This window comes from Aplysia californica, unplaced genomic scaffold, assembly GCF_000002075.1.
Source record: "Aplysia californica isolate F4 #8 unplaced genomic scaffold, AplCal3.0 scaffold00056, whole genome shotgun sequence".
Taxonomy (NCBI): Eukaryota; Metazoa; Mollusca; class Gastropoda; order Aplysiida; family Aplysiidae; genus Aplysia; species Aplysia californica.
The window spans coordinates 681701-699969 of NW_004797326.1; the positions used below are offsets into that span (position 1 = coordinate 681701).

General features: G+C 38.1%; 1 protein-coding gene across 1 annotated transcript in view; it reads right to left on the reverse strand.

Moving 5' to 3' along the window:
- Positions 1-2051, reverse strand: part of LOC101863493 — an 87368-nt gene extending 85317 nt beyond the window's left edge. Inside the window, exon 1 of the mRNA XM_035968388.1 lies at positions 1958-2051. The gene's annotated coding sequence lies outside the window, so the exon portion shown is untranslated. The remainder of the gene's footprint in view (positions 1-1957) is intronic.
- Between the last annotated feature and the right edge of the window lie 16218 nt (positions 2052-18269).

Below are 18269 nucleotides of genomic sequence, written 5' to 3' on the forward strand. Positions count from 1 at the left end.
AGAGAGAGAGAGAGAGAGAGTGAAATAGATAGAGAGAGGGGGAGAGTATAAGTAAGAAAGAAAGAGAGAAAGTGTCAGGAGACCAGAGGACGGGCAAAATAGGTGAGGGGATGGGAGCAGAAACGAAAGCAGAAGACAACAGAACATTGCTAGAGAGCAGGACATGTGGTGAAAGGAGAAAACTGAAGAGAAGAAAGTTTTTCCGTCGCTATCCAGATTCGAACCCAGGACCTATTGTCTGTGTGTGTGTGTGTGTATGTGCGTGTGTGTGTGTGTGTGTGTGTGTGTGTGTGTGTGTGTGTGTGTGTACGTGTGTGTGTGTGTGAATGAGAGGCGAGCGTAATTACCTCTCGACCACGAGAACTCCCAAACCAAGCGTCACCTTTTCTCTCCTCCCTCACACATAGACGCTTTTCCTGCATTTTTTGTTTATTGTTGTTGTTTTTTTCGTTCATTTATTATTTTTCTCTATCTTTCCATCCATCCAGCAATAGATGCATTTATTTAATCCCTCTCTGAGGCTGACTACATTTTTCCTCCCCAAACCATCATTCCGCCAAAATATCCCGCTCCAAGTTTTTAAACTGTAATGACGTCAGCGATTTCCCCGTGTATTTCTTTTTTATTTTTTAGAATGGAACAGAAGCCTTTGAGCTTCCCGGGCAGGCCAGCTCTGCTGATGGGTGCGCAGATTTGGAAGGGAACTATTCTTCACATTCCTTTTTCTCTCACTCCCCGGACGGATCATTTGTCCGATCTGAGGCTGGCAACCTCAGAGGTTGGGGGCGGGGAGGGGAGGGAGGAGGAAGGAGAGAAGAGGGAGGAGGGAGGGAGGGAGGAGGGAGGAGGGAGGGAGGGAGGGAGGGAGGGATGACCCTTGGTGAGATGAACTTGATCTTTCCATGATTCTCATCAAGCGCCCGCCATTGTGACCTCAATAAAGAAACAAGCCTGATGTAGCTAGGAGGAACACCAAAGGATTGCAGCAAAATGCTCGTTTTTTTTGGTTGTTGGCTTTTCTTTCTGTTTCTTTTTTGTTGCCCCCCCATGAAGATCAAATGTATCACGTCATTCTGTCCATGGTAAATGGGAAATTGATGGACATTTCCTACAGAAGAGCCGGGGTATCTCAAATCACCATTCTTTTGAGTCGGTGAAAAAACGACACGACAAGACAACGCCGCGGAGGAATAACAACGGTGGAATGATTTGGTGATTAGTGACGAACCAAAGAGAGGAGAGGTGAAAACTGTGATTGAGTGGGGGTGGGGCGAGGGGGTGACGGTGGTGGTGGTGGTGTGTGTGTGTATGGGTGTATGTGTGTGGGGGGTTGGGGTGTGTGTGGGGATGTGTGTGTGTGTGTGTGTGTGTGTGTGTGTGTGTATGCAGGCGTGTGCATGTGTAATGTGGAGATGTTATTTGCCTAAAAAACACCAAAGAGCACGAAACCTAAGTAGAATCCGATGAAGTGGAAAAACTATTTTTAAAAACAGAAGTATACTTCCTGCATTCTTTACGACAAACCTTTTCAAATACCTTGGCAGCATTATCTCCGAGACGGCAGACTGCACTGACGACACCTATCAAAGACTTTGAATGAATGAATGGATTATGTTTATTTACACACCTTTTGGAATTTACTGAAGTCTAAATTTAAAATATTTAAAAGCAATGTAGAGCACTGATGCATGTGTTCGGAATATGGAATACAAACGACGCAATTCTATAAATATCCAGGAGGTTTTTAAAAGATGGTTGGAATTAATTATATTTTTGAATGAAATAGAATTATATCCAAAAATATAAAGTATAAAGACCTGAATTTTAAAATCATCAATAATATGATCATATAAAGGAGAAGGTGAGATAATATGGCATAATGAGAATGCCAAAGACACCATTCCCCTGTCAGACACGAAGTGATTATAATATGTGTACGGCCTGGAATGAACATCACCTTCGCCCCGGATGTGCTCAGTTAGAGAAAGTGGCCAAGGACAGACAGGCGTGCCCTCTGCTTCTTCCTGCTTTGTGAAACTGACCGGACAGGGAGAGCGTAATGTGAGTAAGTCAGGAGATAAGTACATGTATTTGAATAAACGAGTGAGTGAATGAGGGAGTGAGTGAGTAAATGAGTGGTAAAGTGAGTGAGTGAAAAAGTGAGTCAGTGAATGAGGAAAGAAAGATTTGAATTTTTGTTGTTGTGACAAGTGCAGCAGAAGGCTATCTTTAGGGGTGCTGATTTAGCTGTCCATCCTTGCTTTATATATATATATATATATATATATATATATATATATATTTGGCAAGGGTTTTACGGCGCATAAGGTCATATGAGCGCGCGGGGCACACCAAACATTTTCAAATGATAGGACATTTTGAATTTTGTCCGGGTCGCAGCCGAAGCTTACTCTCAAATAGCGATGATTGTTAGCAATGCCAAGCTTGCTACAAATTTCACTTTTTTCCTTCTTATCTGCCTCTTTCAGTAATTACAATATTATGTGCTGCAGGCTGTACACCTGGTGTTCATTGTGTTTTTCTCTTTGACATTATCAGTTTGCTTAATCTGTAGAACAAGCACACAGGACAGATGGAACAGTTGTCTACAGAGAAGTAAGATCTTCATAGAGACATTAGGCTATGAGACACCGAAGGTCATGATGAATATTTGTTATTCTTATTTCACAATACGGAGTTTGCAGATGATGATTTGTATTACTTGAGGGTTACAAATGGAGATTTAGACAACAAAACACTCGAAATGCTTTTCCGTTTAACATTTTGGCTCATCAATAATTCCTTACAAAGTCGAAGAAGGAAAAAATATCGGGGGTTTTATTTTATTTTGGTTTACTATTATTTAGAGATTAACCGTGGTCAGTTAAAGCAGACTCCATTGCAAAGCAATTAACTGTCCCCATTGTTTTATGCAAGAAAAATTCTGAAATTATGCATACTTAGCCCAAAAATGTGAAATTATGCGATCCTGTTAATTTTAGCAAAGAATGGTGAAGGAAAATAATAAGAAATTATGCACACAAAAAATGATCAAATTTTGCTAAATTATGCGGGGTGCAAAAAACCACGGGGACAGAATTAATGTACAGAGGCAATCTCATTGTGGGTTGAGAACCTTCACTTCGCTACGTCTGAGTGTCAAAACTGAAGAACAAGAAATAAGAAGATATAAATCACGTGACAATTTTATATCCCCAGCTGATGAAACAGACGGTCCGTCTTCTTCCCTGCAGAACAATTCCACAGGAAAAGGGACCTATGTGAACATGGGGGTGAGCTCTTTGTACGTGGTTGAGGGGAAATAATATTTTATTCTAGAAGAGGAGAGGGAGGAGGAGGAGGAACAGAAGGAGGATGAGCAAGAAAAGGAAGACTACGAAAAATTAGAGGTCAAGTATGTGAGAGAAATTGACCGGACACACCTTGAGACAACCTAATACAAACATTAAATTGCCTACCAAGCTTTGAGATGAAATCCTCAAGGAAAGAGAAAAAGAGTACGGACGTAATAGATTTAGAGGAGGGACTTAGATTTGGACCTAAAACAGCTGGGATACAGCGATACAGAGGGGCGGAGACTATAGCCCAAGCAAGAAGTACAGTATAACTGGTAGAGCCTACTCATTTCGGACCCAAATTTTTGAACGTTTTAGCACAGGTACATATTAACATATTAGCTGCCCCCCCCCAAAGAAATCAATCAATCAATTAATCAATCAATCAATCAATCAATCAATCAATCAATCAATCAATCAATCAATCAATCAATCAATCAATCAATCAATCAATCAACCAATCATTTAATCAGGCAGCGATCAATCAATCAAAGGAATAAAAAAAATTTTAATAAATAAATAAATAAATGAATAAATAAATAAATAAATTTTTAATGGTGGCGACAAGAGGGTTTATCAGAGAATATAAAAATGTATTATTTTGCTTATCACCTCCCCTTACTGCAGGGTGTGGCAGGTACGACACTCGTGGATAATTAATGATCCAACCGAATTCCTTTTAACTTTTCGTGGGGGTTTGTTGTTGTTTTGTTGTTGTTGTTTTTTATTGGTCGTGGTTTTTTTAATACATTTTTGTTTATGTTTTTTAAAACCCAACGGACATGACAAAACGAAATGCTTAAAACTGAAAGTATCTAGTTATGATTGTGATGGGGGTTGGGATTAAGATGGTGGCGATTATATCTTGTGAAAATGACATGGACGTCTATTAGAGAGTTGACGCCTGCCAGGCTCATCAATAATCCAGGGCTGCCCACACACCAGCTTATATTTTAGTACTTTAATTTTTGTAATGTTTTTAACCATAGTACGGCTTAAACATTTTCTAGTCTAGTCGTTAAGCCAGCGAACTCATAGTCGTAAGATTACGGGTTCGGAAGTTCAAGCCTCATGCCAAACGGTGTGTCCTTGGAAAAGGCACTTTACACGATTTCCCTCGTTTCACCCAGGTGGGAATGAGTACCCGGAAAAAGACAGCGAAAGATCTTGTCAGTATGTTAGTGTTTCAGCACCTATAAAATGGTAGCTTACACTTTATGTTTCCCAGGATGTTGAGATTATTTCAGAATGTTGTCATGTCTAATTTGGTAATAATATAGACTGTACATATGTAAAGTGCCCATGCTATATTACGCTGTTGAGCGGGAATTTGTGCTATTCAATAAATTGTCTCTATATCTCTGAATTATTATAAATATGTAAAGTGTAAAGTCTTGCTCTCTGGGGTAACAATGGCCTGCGTTGTAGGTTCAAGGATGAATGTGACGTTAACAAAGGCATGATGAAAAGGCCTTGGCGGGCTTGCTGTTGTTGAGTTGGGGTGGGGGTGGAGGCGCAGAGATGAAAAGGACTTAGTTATTGGCTGTTAAATTGACTATTGAAAGAAAAAATCCCGGACGGGATGCTTCACAAGCCTTTGATCCCCTCAGCATAAACCATTCTGCGTGCCACAGCTGATTGTTTCAAACAATAATCCGATTTTTATTGCTTCGTTTCAATTCTCTCATTGACCAAGTCCAGCTCTCACAACACAAAGTGTAGGAATTTTTAACACCTTGTCAAACCAAGGTTTGTCTTTCTCCTGTCTCGGGCACAAGTTAAGCAAAGTGATACTTTTGAGCGAATACAAGAGCTCTGAGGGTGTCAAAGTTAAACAGCTGCATGTGATGTGCGGTGATGGAGAGTATTGTTCCTCTCACTGTAGCTGATTATTTTGCATTCCTGAGTACAGTAGAAATTTGTCTATAGACTCATTATGTACGAACGTACAATGTACATTTCAAACGGACTTTTGATCTTTAAAGTCCCGTAAAGAGTGCTCGTTAGAGCTGAAAGTATGTTTTAAGGAGGTATGTATAAGGCATGGTTTTAGAGAGTACAAATCCCTAAATGGATTTGGGACCTCAGAAGTGAACGTTACAGCCGAGAGTATGTTTTAGTCCGAGTATGTTATTATACCATATTTTTACTTTAAAAAAGAGAGCTGATGTTGGTGGCCTATATACTGGCACGGGCTGGGACAACTGATGATGATGTGAGAGAAAATTTAGCAAAGACAAAGAGGCAGAATGTGTGTGTGTGTGTGTGTGTGTGAGAGAGAGAGAGAGAGAGAGAGAGAGAGAGAGAGAGAGAGAGAGAGACAGAGAGAGAGAAAGAGAAAGAGAGAGAGAGAGGTAGAGAGAGAGGCGGGAGATGAAAGCTCATGGTGGAGTAGGTATTTAAATTTATTTGCAGTAAAGGATGCATAAAGAAGAATACATGTATTTGTGAGAGGAGAATTGAAACGAAGAAGTGAATAGTATGGAGGAAACAAAAGAAGAAACGAAAGACTGAAGTGAATAATAACAAAAAATATGTGGGCGATGTTTAAGGTTATTGTGTATCCTGTAAGCTCTGATTGGTACAATGCTCGATTGTATTAGAAGGCGTGGAAATTTATTTTTTCCGTCTACGGACACTTAAATGTAAAGTAAAGATTCGTTTAAAACATTTTACGAGTGAATGCAGGGTTGTTTGCTCATGGAAATATGGATGGCAATAAAGATGATTTCGATGAGGAGGATGATAGATGTTTTATTTTATTTTACTTTTTATCTTTTCAGAAAAACAAGAAGCAAGGAGCCAATCCTTACGTCAACGATAATGACGACAATATGCCTAATCGCTTGTGATTCCAGAGCAGAAACACAGGACAATACTCAACAGGATTTACTTATCTTTAATCGACTGTGTATATTTATACAATGTAGTTGGTAAGGGTTGTTGCATCATGGGGAAATCAGGCGCTCGTCAAAAATGGTCAAATCAAAAAGACCGGCATTCTTCCACTCTTTGGGCAATTATTTACTATCTTTCTCTTTTTCTTTTTTTTCTTCTTTTTTTTTTGGTCTTTGTTTTTGTTTTTGTTTTTGGCTTAGAACCTCATGTCATTAAAATTAAAAGCAAATTTCTGTGTGGATAAACCTTAAAAACAATAAAAGGCATAACAAATGTAAATTTACAGTTTCCGAAGACACTCAAGTTGTAAAAGTTCTTACTTTGGCTGCCATTTTCGCATTAGTTTAAAGTCTGACACCAGGCGACCCCTGCCTCCTTTCATCGTAAATATTTTCACTTTTACTCAATTAATGGACGTTTTTGTTTCATTATAAGCTAGATCAATGAATTAAAAACGATAGCAATAACTCAATAATACAATGCTCAAAAATTGACGCGCCTGATTCCACGGCGTTGTGACATCCCGTAGACAACCAAATAAAATTAGACTGTATCTTTCGAGGTTTTCCGAAAAATATATTAATATAATCTTATATTAGTGAGCTAGTTCTGATTTCGTAATTATTACTCAATAATGTTACAATCAATTACATACAAACTGTTTACTTTCAATAAGATAATCTGTGGAAGTGTAGATCTATGCCAGTGCGAGTAAGATTATAAAAGTAATGCTAAACTTTTCTTTTTTGTGTGTATAAAGGTAATTGTATGTTTAATCTAAGTACAATTTTGCTTGTTTGTTTAATCTAAGTACAATTTTGCTTGTTTGTTTAATCTAAGTACAATTTTGCTTGTTTGTTTAATCTAAGTACAATTTTGCTTGTTTGTTTAATCTAAGTACAATTTTGCGTTCAGCGTGACTCATTACATAGGAATATGAAATATCATTTTGATGTCCGTGATACATAATTATCCTTTTACGAAGGTTTTCAGTTGCCGTACAAATAGTTCTGATGCGTGTTCTTTTTGCCAATGAGCAAAACAAGTAATTCGATCATTTTTCACGATGACACACTTCATACATATTTTAGGCTCTCGGACTCGCAACCGTAAGGTCGTGGGTTCGAATCCCGTCAGGGGCCCGACGTTGTGTCCTTGGGAAAGGCACTTTACACGAATTTTCCTCACTTCACCCAGGTGGGAATGGGTACCCGGCTATAGACAGCGAAAGATCTTGTCAGTTTGTTAGTGTTTGAGCGCTTAATCGGCTGCTTGCACTGTATGCTTCCCGGGAAGCTGAGAATGTTTCGGAATGTTCTATGGTCTGCTGGGGTAATAATATAGTGTAAAGCGCATAGAGCCTGCTGTTGAGCGGGGATATGCGCTATACAAATGCTATCTATTATTATTATTATTATTATTATTATCCTATGCTTGCAAAAAAACACACAACCCCCCCCCCCCGCCCCCCAAAAAAAACTTGCCGCTTGTATTTTTATCAATAACGTTATGAAGTTTTGACTTCAGAGCATATTAAATTTCGAAGCCAGACTGTGAAGGGGTTAAACTGAAATCTGTGGGTCTCCTGGTCTTGTTCAGTTCAGCCGGGTTTTCGTTTCTGGAAGATTGCTAAAATGGAAGAAGAAAAAGTCTGGGATTTTGATTTATTTCATTTTGCTACTGTTTTCGGATTAATTAAGTGCGGTTTAAGCAGACTCAACTATATTATTAGAATTATTAATTTATGTTGTCGCTGTGTATACATTAAGACATGGGAACCAAAATAACAATACAATTTAATTTTTTTCTTCTTTTTTGGGGGGGAGGGAGGGGGGTATTTTATAGGGGCCGCAACTGCATAAGGTCATACGACTGCACTCGACACATTAAACATTTTTCAGTTGGTGGTAGGACATTTTGAATTTTGCCCGTGTGGCGGCCGAAGCCTACTCTTATCGATTTAGGACCACCAAAGGATCTTTAACATGCGCAACTTGCACACGGAACCTCCCGAGATTTTTCACCGTTATCCGAGAAGGCTAGGTGTAAGATCTTACCTATCATAAGATCGGGGATGTGGCTGAAAGACAGCAGTGAGAAGGAGTCGAGGAGTAGCAGGAGAAAGGCTGCAGAAAGCGTCAAGAGCCCAGAGGAGGGGGCAAAGCAGAGGGGGAGGAGGCAGAAAGTGGAGACGAACGCAAACGATAGAAGATTTTTATAGGGCAGGAAAAGAGGTGAAAGGAGAAAAGTTTAGAGAAAAAAATGTTCTGTCACAGTTTGGATTCGAAGCGGGACCTACTGAATGAGAGGCAAACACCATAACCTCTCGACCAATAGAGCTCCTAAACAATACAATACTTTTTGTGAAATATGTTTGATAATGAAGAGTACGATGCCACATTAGCAAACTTATCTAAATCTGTTCTCCTCGTGAAGTTGACAAAAGGAGAAAATTTGTAGCTTTAACTGTAAACTTGTTACTGTGAACCTTCCATTTAATCCCAAATTACTACGTGATTATTCAACTAGATCTATTCTATACATTGTTTAATTATTTATTCGTCTAGTGACATAAAAAGAACAATCATCACTGAAACCAACAAAAATATCAAACATGTGTTTTTAAGGTTGCGTTTTGGTGGGTGATTCACTGGAGTGTGTCCTTGAGAAAGAAATGTAACCCTACCTCAGAAACAAGGTACATGTACTGTTGTCACCAGAAAAGACGAGTTGATCAAATGTCTGTAGGCCCATGGATGTGATTTTGTATGCTATTTAAAACTGATATATACTATTGTATCTACGTACTGTACTTGTGGGTACTGGATGCCAATGCCACTGCCTTTAATTCATGGGGATATTACACATGCAGAAGTGGGATTTTTTTAAAAAGAAAAATTGTGGCTGGTTTGCGAGTGCTCTGGTGTGGTTTGCTTCTTCTTTCCTATCAAACATCTATCTTCCTTATCTCCCCTCCTTCTTTTTTTATGTTTGTTACTCTCTTGTAACACCTCTTATCTTCTGGCGCTCATATGACCTTATGCAGTTGCGAGTGCCGTAAAACCTCTACTAAAACTAAAAACTAAAAGAAAAATTACGTATTCCAACATTGTAAAACTTAATAACAAGAGTTTAATAAATCATCATCTCCCCTTTTTTTCCATCCCCTCACACTGCTTGATTCCACAAATCACAATTTTGAGAAAGGGTGGGATGGGGGGGGGGGGGGGGGGGTGTCTAAACTGCTCACTAAACAGTCACACCTATTGTCTAAATAACGAACTACATTTATCCCTGTAACCAATTTTGTCAATAAAAACCATATCATAGTTTGTGTTCGCTAAAAATGAGTGCTTTATTTGTTATGCTACATTTGTAATAAAAATAAATGTATTGTCCTTTTTTTAAAAACAACCAACTTAAGGCGTTTCTGTTGTTGCTGTTTTTAGTTTTATCTCCTAGCTGTTTGTTAATCTAGGCGTATTCTTATTCTTTGCAGAAAAAAATCAGTATAAGAAAAAAAAATTTCCGACAGCATCGAGTGACAAACCCAAAAAAATAAAGGAATAACTGGAGGGGAGATAAGGACAATAATAATCAGCTACCGAAAGTAAACACGTTACAAAATTTGCATAAAGTACTTTTTATCAAAATGACTGCATTTAATATAATTCTAATCTTAATATGCCTTTCAAATGTTCGGATCATTTAAAGTTGAAATAGATTAATTGATGGTGAATTGCAGTGTTGTCCAAATGGAACAGTCTTGTATTTAGCCCCAAATTTTGATTAAAATATTTTTTTAAATGTGCAGTTTCTTAAGATGTAATATAGTTGCAAAGATCCCTATCCTATCCTCCAGCATTTAGTCACTTAGTCCTCAGCATCCTGTTGATGTATGTTTGGGTAGGGTTGTTTTTTGTTTTTTTTCAAAACAAACCAAGTCAGGAATATTATTACAAAGAAATGCAGTAAGTAACTCAAGTCAGATTGGAAACAAAAGTAAAAGTACATTTATTTTATCGCATTGTTGTTTATATAACATTTTGAATCCAAAAAGTAGAAACCAGGTAAAAAATCTCACACACATTTATTGGAAATTCCCTTACACACGCAGGATGAATGAAGTATTGCCAGAACAACACGCACTTACCCAAAGAGACAAGGAGATTTTCAAAGTCAATTTTTTTTCAAAAGCTGACCAAAATATGAACAGAATTATCCATCGAAAAAGACTTTCAATTCTGCCTCTTCACAAAACACCACCCCCCCCCCCCCCCCCCCCCAAAAAAAAAAAGTTCAATAAATGTGACCCCATCCTTGTCTCAAATTCACAGAGCTGATTGCCTGGCACATCCTTAGTCATATGATGTGAGTTATCGTGGTGAAATCAAAGGGTCTACATAACAAGAGGGTCCACTCCTCTCTTTGAGCCAATAAAAAAGTGTCCTCAAAATTCGGTGGTGCCCTCTTCACAAATGCGCACCCTTTGCGAACAGAGTTACCCTATTGGTGTGGAAAAAATCAAAGTGAAACGAACAAGTTTTTGAATAAATAAGAATTCAATTTTCGGAAGAATGCCTTCTTAAAATGGTTATGCTGACCAAAAAAAAACCTCTTCCCGAGGAAGAGGCGACTGTTTTCTTTGTTTAATTTGACTGTAGAATGAGAGACGAGAGGTAATTTTTAAAAATTTAAACCCTTAAACTCCGCACTGAACGAACCCGAACAGCTGATAAACAGCAGTCGATCAGCGCACGCAAGGAGGCGCTATTCCTATTCTTCTTCTGGAGAAACAAAGGAGAGCTTCAAAACAGACTGCAGCGCCATCTGAAGCAAAGAGCGGACTTCCGGCGGACACTATTTTGGCTGAGTGGACCATCTAGTTCTGTACTATCTTTGGAGAAATAAGGTGCTCGTAGTCAAACAAATATTGAAATCGAAGAATCCGGCATTTTTCCTAGGTTTGGCATTCTTTTATCGATTTTTTAAATTTCAGCTCAACTTTTATTATTTATATTTAAAAACACATCTCTGAGTGGATTTTACTGGAAAACGTTGATTAAAGTGACACACAAAAAAGTGTAAATTTACAGTTTTTAAGGATTCTCCAGCATTGAAAGTCACCTAACTTTGGCTGCCAATTTATTGCTCATTTCATTTTTTAAACCAGGCGACCCCCACCTCCTTTAATGGCAAATATCCCAACTTTTGTTCAAGATAGAAGGAGATATTTTTGCACCGAAAACAAGACAAATGAAAAAGCTTTAAGACGATACCAATAACTCCATATACCTAAATTTTGACAAGCGCCTGATTCCAACGTGATGTAATACATATCAGTAGCACAAAATGTGACGAAATGAAAGTTACATTTTCTGATCTCTTCCAGAGAAACACATGGGAGGTACAGACCTCCTACTTCTCTGCTCCCTCACTGAACAAACCACTAGATCCCAAACAATTACAGCCGCTTTAGAGACACTAAACAACACAGCATATTATGTACATTGATTTTCCGACAAAATTAAATCGTAGAAACTTCACAAAGAATCTTAGAAAACAACAGTTAAGACTTAGTTTTACCTAGAAAAATAAATTCAAGAAGCTTAAAAAAAAAAAAAGAGAAAGAAAAGGAAAACTCAAGTTTTCACAGTTGAAGAAAAAAACGTTAACACATTATAATGTATGCAAGAAAGACCATCGCACAAAAGTAGCAGAAATGTGGAGAAAATCAGATCTATAAATCATGCGCCAATTCGATTTTTTTTTTAAAAGATTATTCAAGCAAAAATAATAACATTTAATAGTTTGAAATCTTGGCAGAATCTAACAAACAGCTTTCGTTCTCACAAGCATCTCTCCTTGTAGTACACAACTCAGAATAATGCACAGAAATAACAATGCATGGACAATGTTTTTGGTTTCTCTCGTAAACCCTGAGAATCGTTCACCACACTGTACTATTCTCATTCCATTAATAACTGACTTGATAAAGAGATTCATATATATAGTCAGGGACTCCGGTAACAATGGGTTTACTACCTCCTACAGGGAGATGAGAAGCCGTTCTGTGTCGGATGCGACACAAATTTTACCAATAGACACATCTTAATCGAATGTCTAGACTTTGGAGAGATCCGAAGGAAATATTATAAATGCAAGAAATTGCAAGACATTTTTTCCGTCGTTGGTCCCAGCAGAATTTTGAATTTTATGAAGGCCATTGGCCTTTATGGCAAATCATAAAGTGAAATTGTACTATTTAAAAAGTTTTTGTTAACTAGAAAAATTGTTTTAGATTGAAATATATATATATATATATATATATATATATATATATATATATATATATATATATATATATATATATATATATATATATTTACACTGATTTTTTAACATTTTAATATATTAAGACCCGAGCCAGCCGTACAGTAAACTGTTGTGAACAAAACTAACTTGTGTTTCGCGCGCTCATATGAACTTATACAATTGAGAGCGCCGTAAAACCCTATACTAAATAACAAAAACAAGGGGTTTACTTTTATAATGCGATCAAAGACTCGTGGCGCAACTTATTCTCAAATATCTCCTCCGCAATCGAACATAAACTCTCCGGCTTTTGCAAAGTGATTTGTAGCAATTTGTCATAACATCAACATTTTCGCAAACACCTGTTAGCTCTGTTCTAGTAAATTCCTTAATAAATACTAACAAAAAATCCATGTAGGTGGTTCCTTCAGATTATAAAAGGTTTACAGCTGGGACAATGTCGCTTTTAAAAGCAAATCTGTCCTTTTTTTCTAATACTGAGATTAAGTTTATTGAATGCATATTTTTAGACCTGTTAGTGCAAAAAAGTGTTCACTATAAAATAAAAATAATAATTTTGTAACTGGAACCATTTGATTCTATGAATCTAAACATGACCCATTTTGACAACACAAAAGCGAGTAAAACGACAACGGACATGTCTGTCACGAAAAAATAAACCTCTCATACTTCTAAGGTATATATCTCAAAGAATCGAGGAGGAGAAATACATGCATGAAATTTAAAGATGATAAAATTGTAGAAATCGTTTTATAAGAAATATAGTACATGATACAAATATTTATTTTGAACATCTTTGAAAACGCTCGAAAGTCGACATCATAATGATAATGCCTTTCCATAATGGAACCTGAAGCGACACAGTGGAATCAAGCGCTCGTCATTTTTCGGGAATATGGAGCTATTGATGCTTTTGATGAAAAAAAATATCCATCTATCTTGAGTACAAGTATAGATAGTTGTGATTGTAGGGCGTCAGAGTCGCTTGGTGTCAGAGGAAAAATTTGCGAAAAAATAGCCACCAAAGTTTGGTGACTTCCGAAGTTTGAAAGTCTTTGGAAACTGCAAAGTTACATATTTTGTGCCAGCCTTTGGTTATAAACTTTCGGGGTAAAATCCACCCCCAAAAACAAGTCGTGTTTTCAAATGGACATGAAATGTGTACAGCCATTTAAAAGATCAAAGATAAAAACTTCCCAACGGTCGGGAAAATGCCGATTTCTTCGATTTCATTATTTTGACGAGTGTCTGAGTTCAGCACAATGACATAATAATTATTATAATTGTGTGGTATCGTTGTGAAATCAGGCGCTCGCCAAATAATGAAACTGAAGAGACCGGCATGTTTCCACCTGTTGGGAAATTTTTATCGAATGTTTAATTTTTGGCTAAACACCTTTCTTGTCCATTTAACACGACACATTCCATGTGAATTTTAATTTTATTGTTAAAACGTTGATTAAAGGTACAAAATAAGTACGTTTTCAGTCTTTAAGACCTCTTAATTAAGATTTTGTAGTTATTAAACTTTGGCGGCTATTCTCTCACTAATTGTACCTCTACAACCAAGTGACCCCCACCTCCAACAATCCTAAATAACTCCACGTCTATTCAAGATAGACGGGTATCTTTTTCATCGAAAGCAAGACAAATGGACAATCTTTAAAGTGAATCCAATAACTCCGTATACCCCCCAAATATTGACAAGGGCCTGATTTCACCACGATATCATACAGGTGTGTCTACACTGTTACCAAAATCGAATTCTTCATCCAGGTCCATTGCACACAGAACAGAGTCCAGGAAGACATGTGGTTAAAGTTTTGTTTTTGAGTGTGGGTCAAGATAGCACATTGACACAAATACCATCGTTTAGAGCTCGGACAGGGCATGATAAACGGACAGAATCAGTTGAAGGAACGAAAAAAAGGACGACAAAAGTAGACGACCTACCAGTATGGCGCCCTGTGAGCACCTGCATAGAAATGAACATAGTTGTTCAGCATTCATCACAATAACGAGCTGATAAACTCGCACACAATATGTATATCATTACCATAAAAATGTATAATTATCTTATAAGAACAAATTATACACCAATATCTGAGTATGTAGTAGTAGTATAAGGTTTTACGGCGCTCGCAACTGCTAAGGTCATATGAGCGCGCGAAACACAAGTTGTTCACCTCTGCGAAAGTTCACTTCACGACTGGTAACTAATTTACTTTAAAATGCTAAAAAGTTAAAATATTCAAATTCGGTGTAAATACATTTGTGATCTAAAACAACTATATCTGAGTATAAATAAATCATATATAAGAAACTTGCAGTATGTGCGACTATCTACACTGTTGTAAAATAATGGTCAAATCGTCAGGAGAAGTACATGTAAATCACGGGAAGAAAATCGAAAATAAACAAAACCTGTGAACGAACCCAAAAAGAACGATAGTTTGCCAGTTTTATAGAAATGGGAACAAAACATGACCAAAACACACACACACACACACACACACACACACACACACACACACACACACACACACACACACACACACAAAAAAAAAGAAACAAGGAAAGTTCCCATCTCTTATACAAATTGGAAGCTTTGATGGACTTCGTTACAGGGTTAGAGAATAGAGCCCAGTATAAAAAGACATGATATTTCGATTTAGCATGTCGGATATTCAATTGTATCATGAATAAACAGTTGTTATTTACATGGCATTAAAAGCTTTAAAATATATAATAACTTAGGAAGTGTTATGCCCCCATCAATACACTTATATTATCACCCCTTGTCTGTTTGTTTGAGTAGAGAGAAGCGCATCAACGCAATAACGGTCCTTTAGTACTGGAAAATAGTAAGACTGACTATCAGAAGAAAAAAAACCCAGAGGGAAAGCAAAAAAGTAGGACCTACCAGTACCAGTGGCGCCCTCCCACCACCCGCTCACTTGTTGTATCATTCTTCATAACAAAAGGATCACTTCTAGGGCTGGGCAATGAGTCGCTTTAGCAAAATCCGGATAATATGTTAGTGCACCTCATCGGTAAATAATATTATGTTATGAACCGGTTCGGCAAATGGGTTAGCACCACTTCAGCAAATGGGAGGACCCACTTCAGTAAACGGGTCAGGAAAAAGAGTTAAAGAGTCTGAATTCGGGTAATGTCGTATTGAGGATTATCCGATTATCCGGATATTTATCCGGATTTTGCCTACCTCTAGTCACTTCCATCCTTTCTTCCTCCAGACTTACCATAAATTTAACGCTCTAGTGACGTGGCGGACACTTAAAGTCCCACCTGCAGCAGAGCGAAGGCAGCATTGGGAAACACATTGAACCTTCATACACAGATCAGGAACGTCAATTTTCATATTTTTAAAAAGTGATACATGTGTTCTTTGCCATAAGATGTTGTTGCTTGCACTTTTAAGTTCCTGGCAAAGAAAACAATTGAAAAACCTGTATGAATAACGAAGTTATGCTCCAAAACAGCAAGACTTCAAGCGCTGTCGTACGACCTGAATGCCTGTCCTCAATAAGTTTTATGGTTGTGAATATTCCAAGCCCCTATCGGCACAATTTAGATTATTTAGGAGGCAGGTAGTTGTGAATGTTTCAGGTCGCCATCGACACAATTTAGAGATTATTTAGTCAATATTTATTTAATCCTATTATGTATCATCAAGGCTTAGTGGGATACAGTATCCCGGCAGACTGAGGAGATACTCACCAGATGATTCCCCACATGTTAATTGAATATCCTCTAAAGGACAACGCTGGAAACGTTTAAGCTATGCTGGAGCCATTTCCAAGAGAGACTCTGAATAGTAGTAGGGGGGGGGGGACCCTCTAATTTTCTACTTTTATGTCTAGGACTCAAAGCCAAAAGAGTTTGCGGGGGCTTTCGTGGTCTACAGGTTACGGTGTTCGCTTCTCGTTCAATAGGTTCCAGATTCGAATCCGTATAGCGATGGAAAATTTTCTTCTCTGGTTTTTTTTTTTCACTTTCACCTCCTTTTCCTACTCTCTAACAATGTTCTGACGTCTGCTTTTGTCTCCACTTTCTACCCCTACCCCTTCACCTCCTTTGCCCCTTCCCCTGGTCTGGATGAAGCACAAGATCGATTGGAAAACTTTGGCCAGCCAAAACTTTACGGCAAAGGTGATAGTAAAAGTAATACACTTTTTTCGGGACAATAAACCACCTAAAAACTTGCCTTGGGCATGGGATCGATAATTAATGTGTTTGACACATGGGGTCGATAAATGTGTTTGACACATGGGATCGATAATTAATGTGTTTGACACATGGGATCGATAAATGTGTTTGACACATCCATAATTTGGGTTAACTGATAATGAACAATTCATGGGGAAAGGCCGATTGTGCGAGCGCTCCGTGATTTCGTGTTTTCCGTGATTTCGTGTTTTCCGTGTTCGTGTTATCTGTGCCATACGGTAGGATTACTAAATAGAGGCAAAGTAGAAATATTATAGGGCGCTACTCAGTGGCGACCGGGAATGAACATGTGTGTGAATGTGAGCGCGCGCGCGCGTGTGCGTGTGTGTGTGTGTGTGTGTGTGCGTGTGTGTGTGTGTGCATGATTGTGTGTGTGTGAGTGCATGTGTGCGCATGATTGTGTGTGTGTGTGTGTGTGTGCGCATATGAGTGCATGATTGTGTGTGCATGATTGTGTGTGTGTGCGCGCGCGCGCGCGTTTGTGTGTGTGTATGTGTGTGTGTGTGAGTGTGTGTGTGTGTAAGTGTGTGCGTGCGTACGTGGTGAAAACCAAACCAATAGGCCAGGATATGGACAATAAAGATGTATCTTATCTTATCTTATCTTATCTTCGATGTATACATCCAGTATGTAATGTTGTGACAATTCTTTTGAAGAGAAAACATTGAGACTGGTATCGATGACCTTTTCAGAACCAAATGACAAGCCATGTTATCCCACCACAATTGTGAGGCAGCATGGTGGAATCAGGCTCTCGTCAATTTTTCGGCATGTAGATTTATTGTTATCATCTTAGAGCTTGTTTACTTCTATTTATTTGGAAGAAAAAAATACCCGTTTATCTTGAACACAAGCCAAGATATTTGCAAATGAGGGAGGTGGGGGTCACCTTGTTTCTGGGGTAAAATTAGTGAGAAATTGGCCCCCAAAGGTTAGTTATTTCCTTAGCTTAAGAGTCCATGGTAACTGAAAATTTACATTTGTTGTGCCTTTAATTAACGTTTTTCAGTCAAACCCTCACAGAAATGAATTCTTTAAATGGCATGAAAGGTGTTGAGCTAAAAACCAAAAACGTGATAAAAATTCACAAACCTGTGGAAAAATGCCAGTTTCTTCACTTGTATTATTTTGACGAGAGCCTGATTCCACCACGCTGCCTCACTATTATATTTTATACTTCAAACAAATCGACGACAAAACCAGCGACAACGTATTGGCAAGAAGTCAGCTTATACAACGGCACCTCCTAGTTGACCACGTTCGATAGGACCTATTAAGTTTCATTAGCATGATTAAAGTTTTTTTGTTTTGTTTTTTAAAGTCGTCCCAGGGGGCTCTCGTGGCCTAGAGGTTAAGGTGTTGGCCTCTCATTCAAAGGTCCCGGGTTCGAATCCGGGTAGCGACCGAAAAATTTTCTTCTCTAAAATT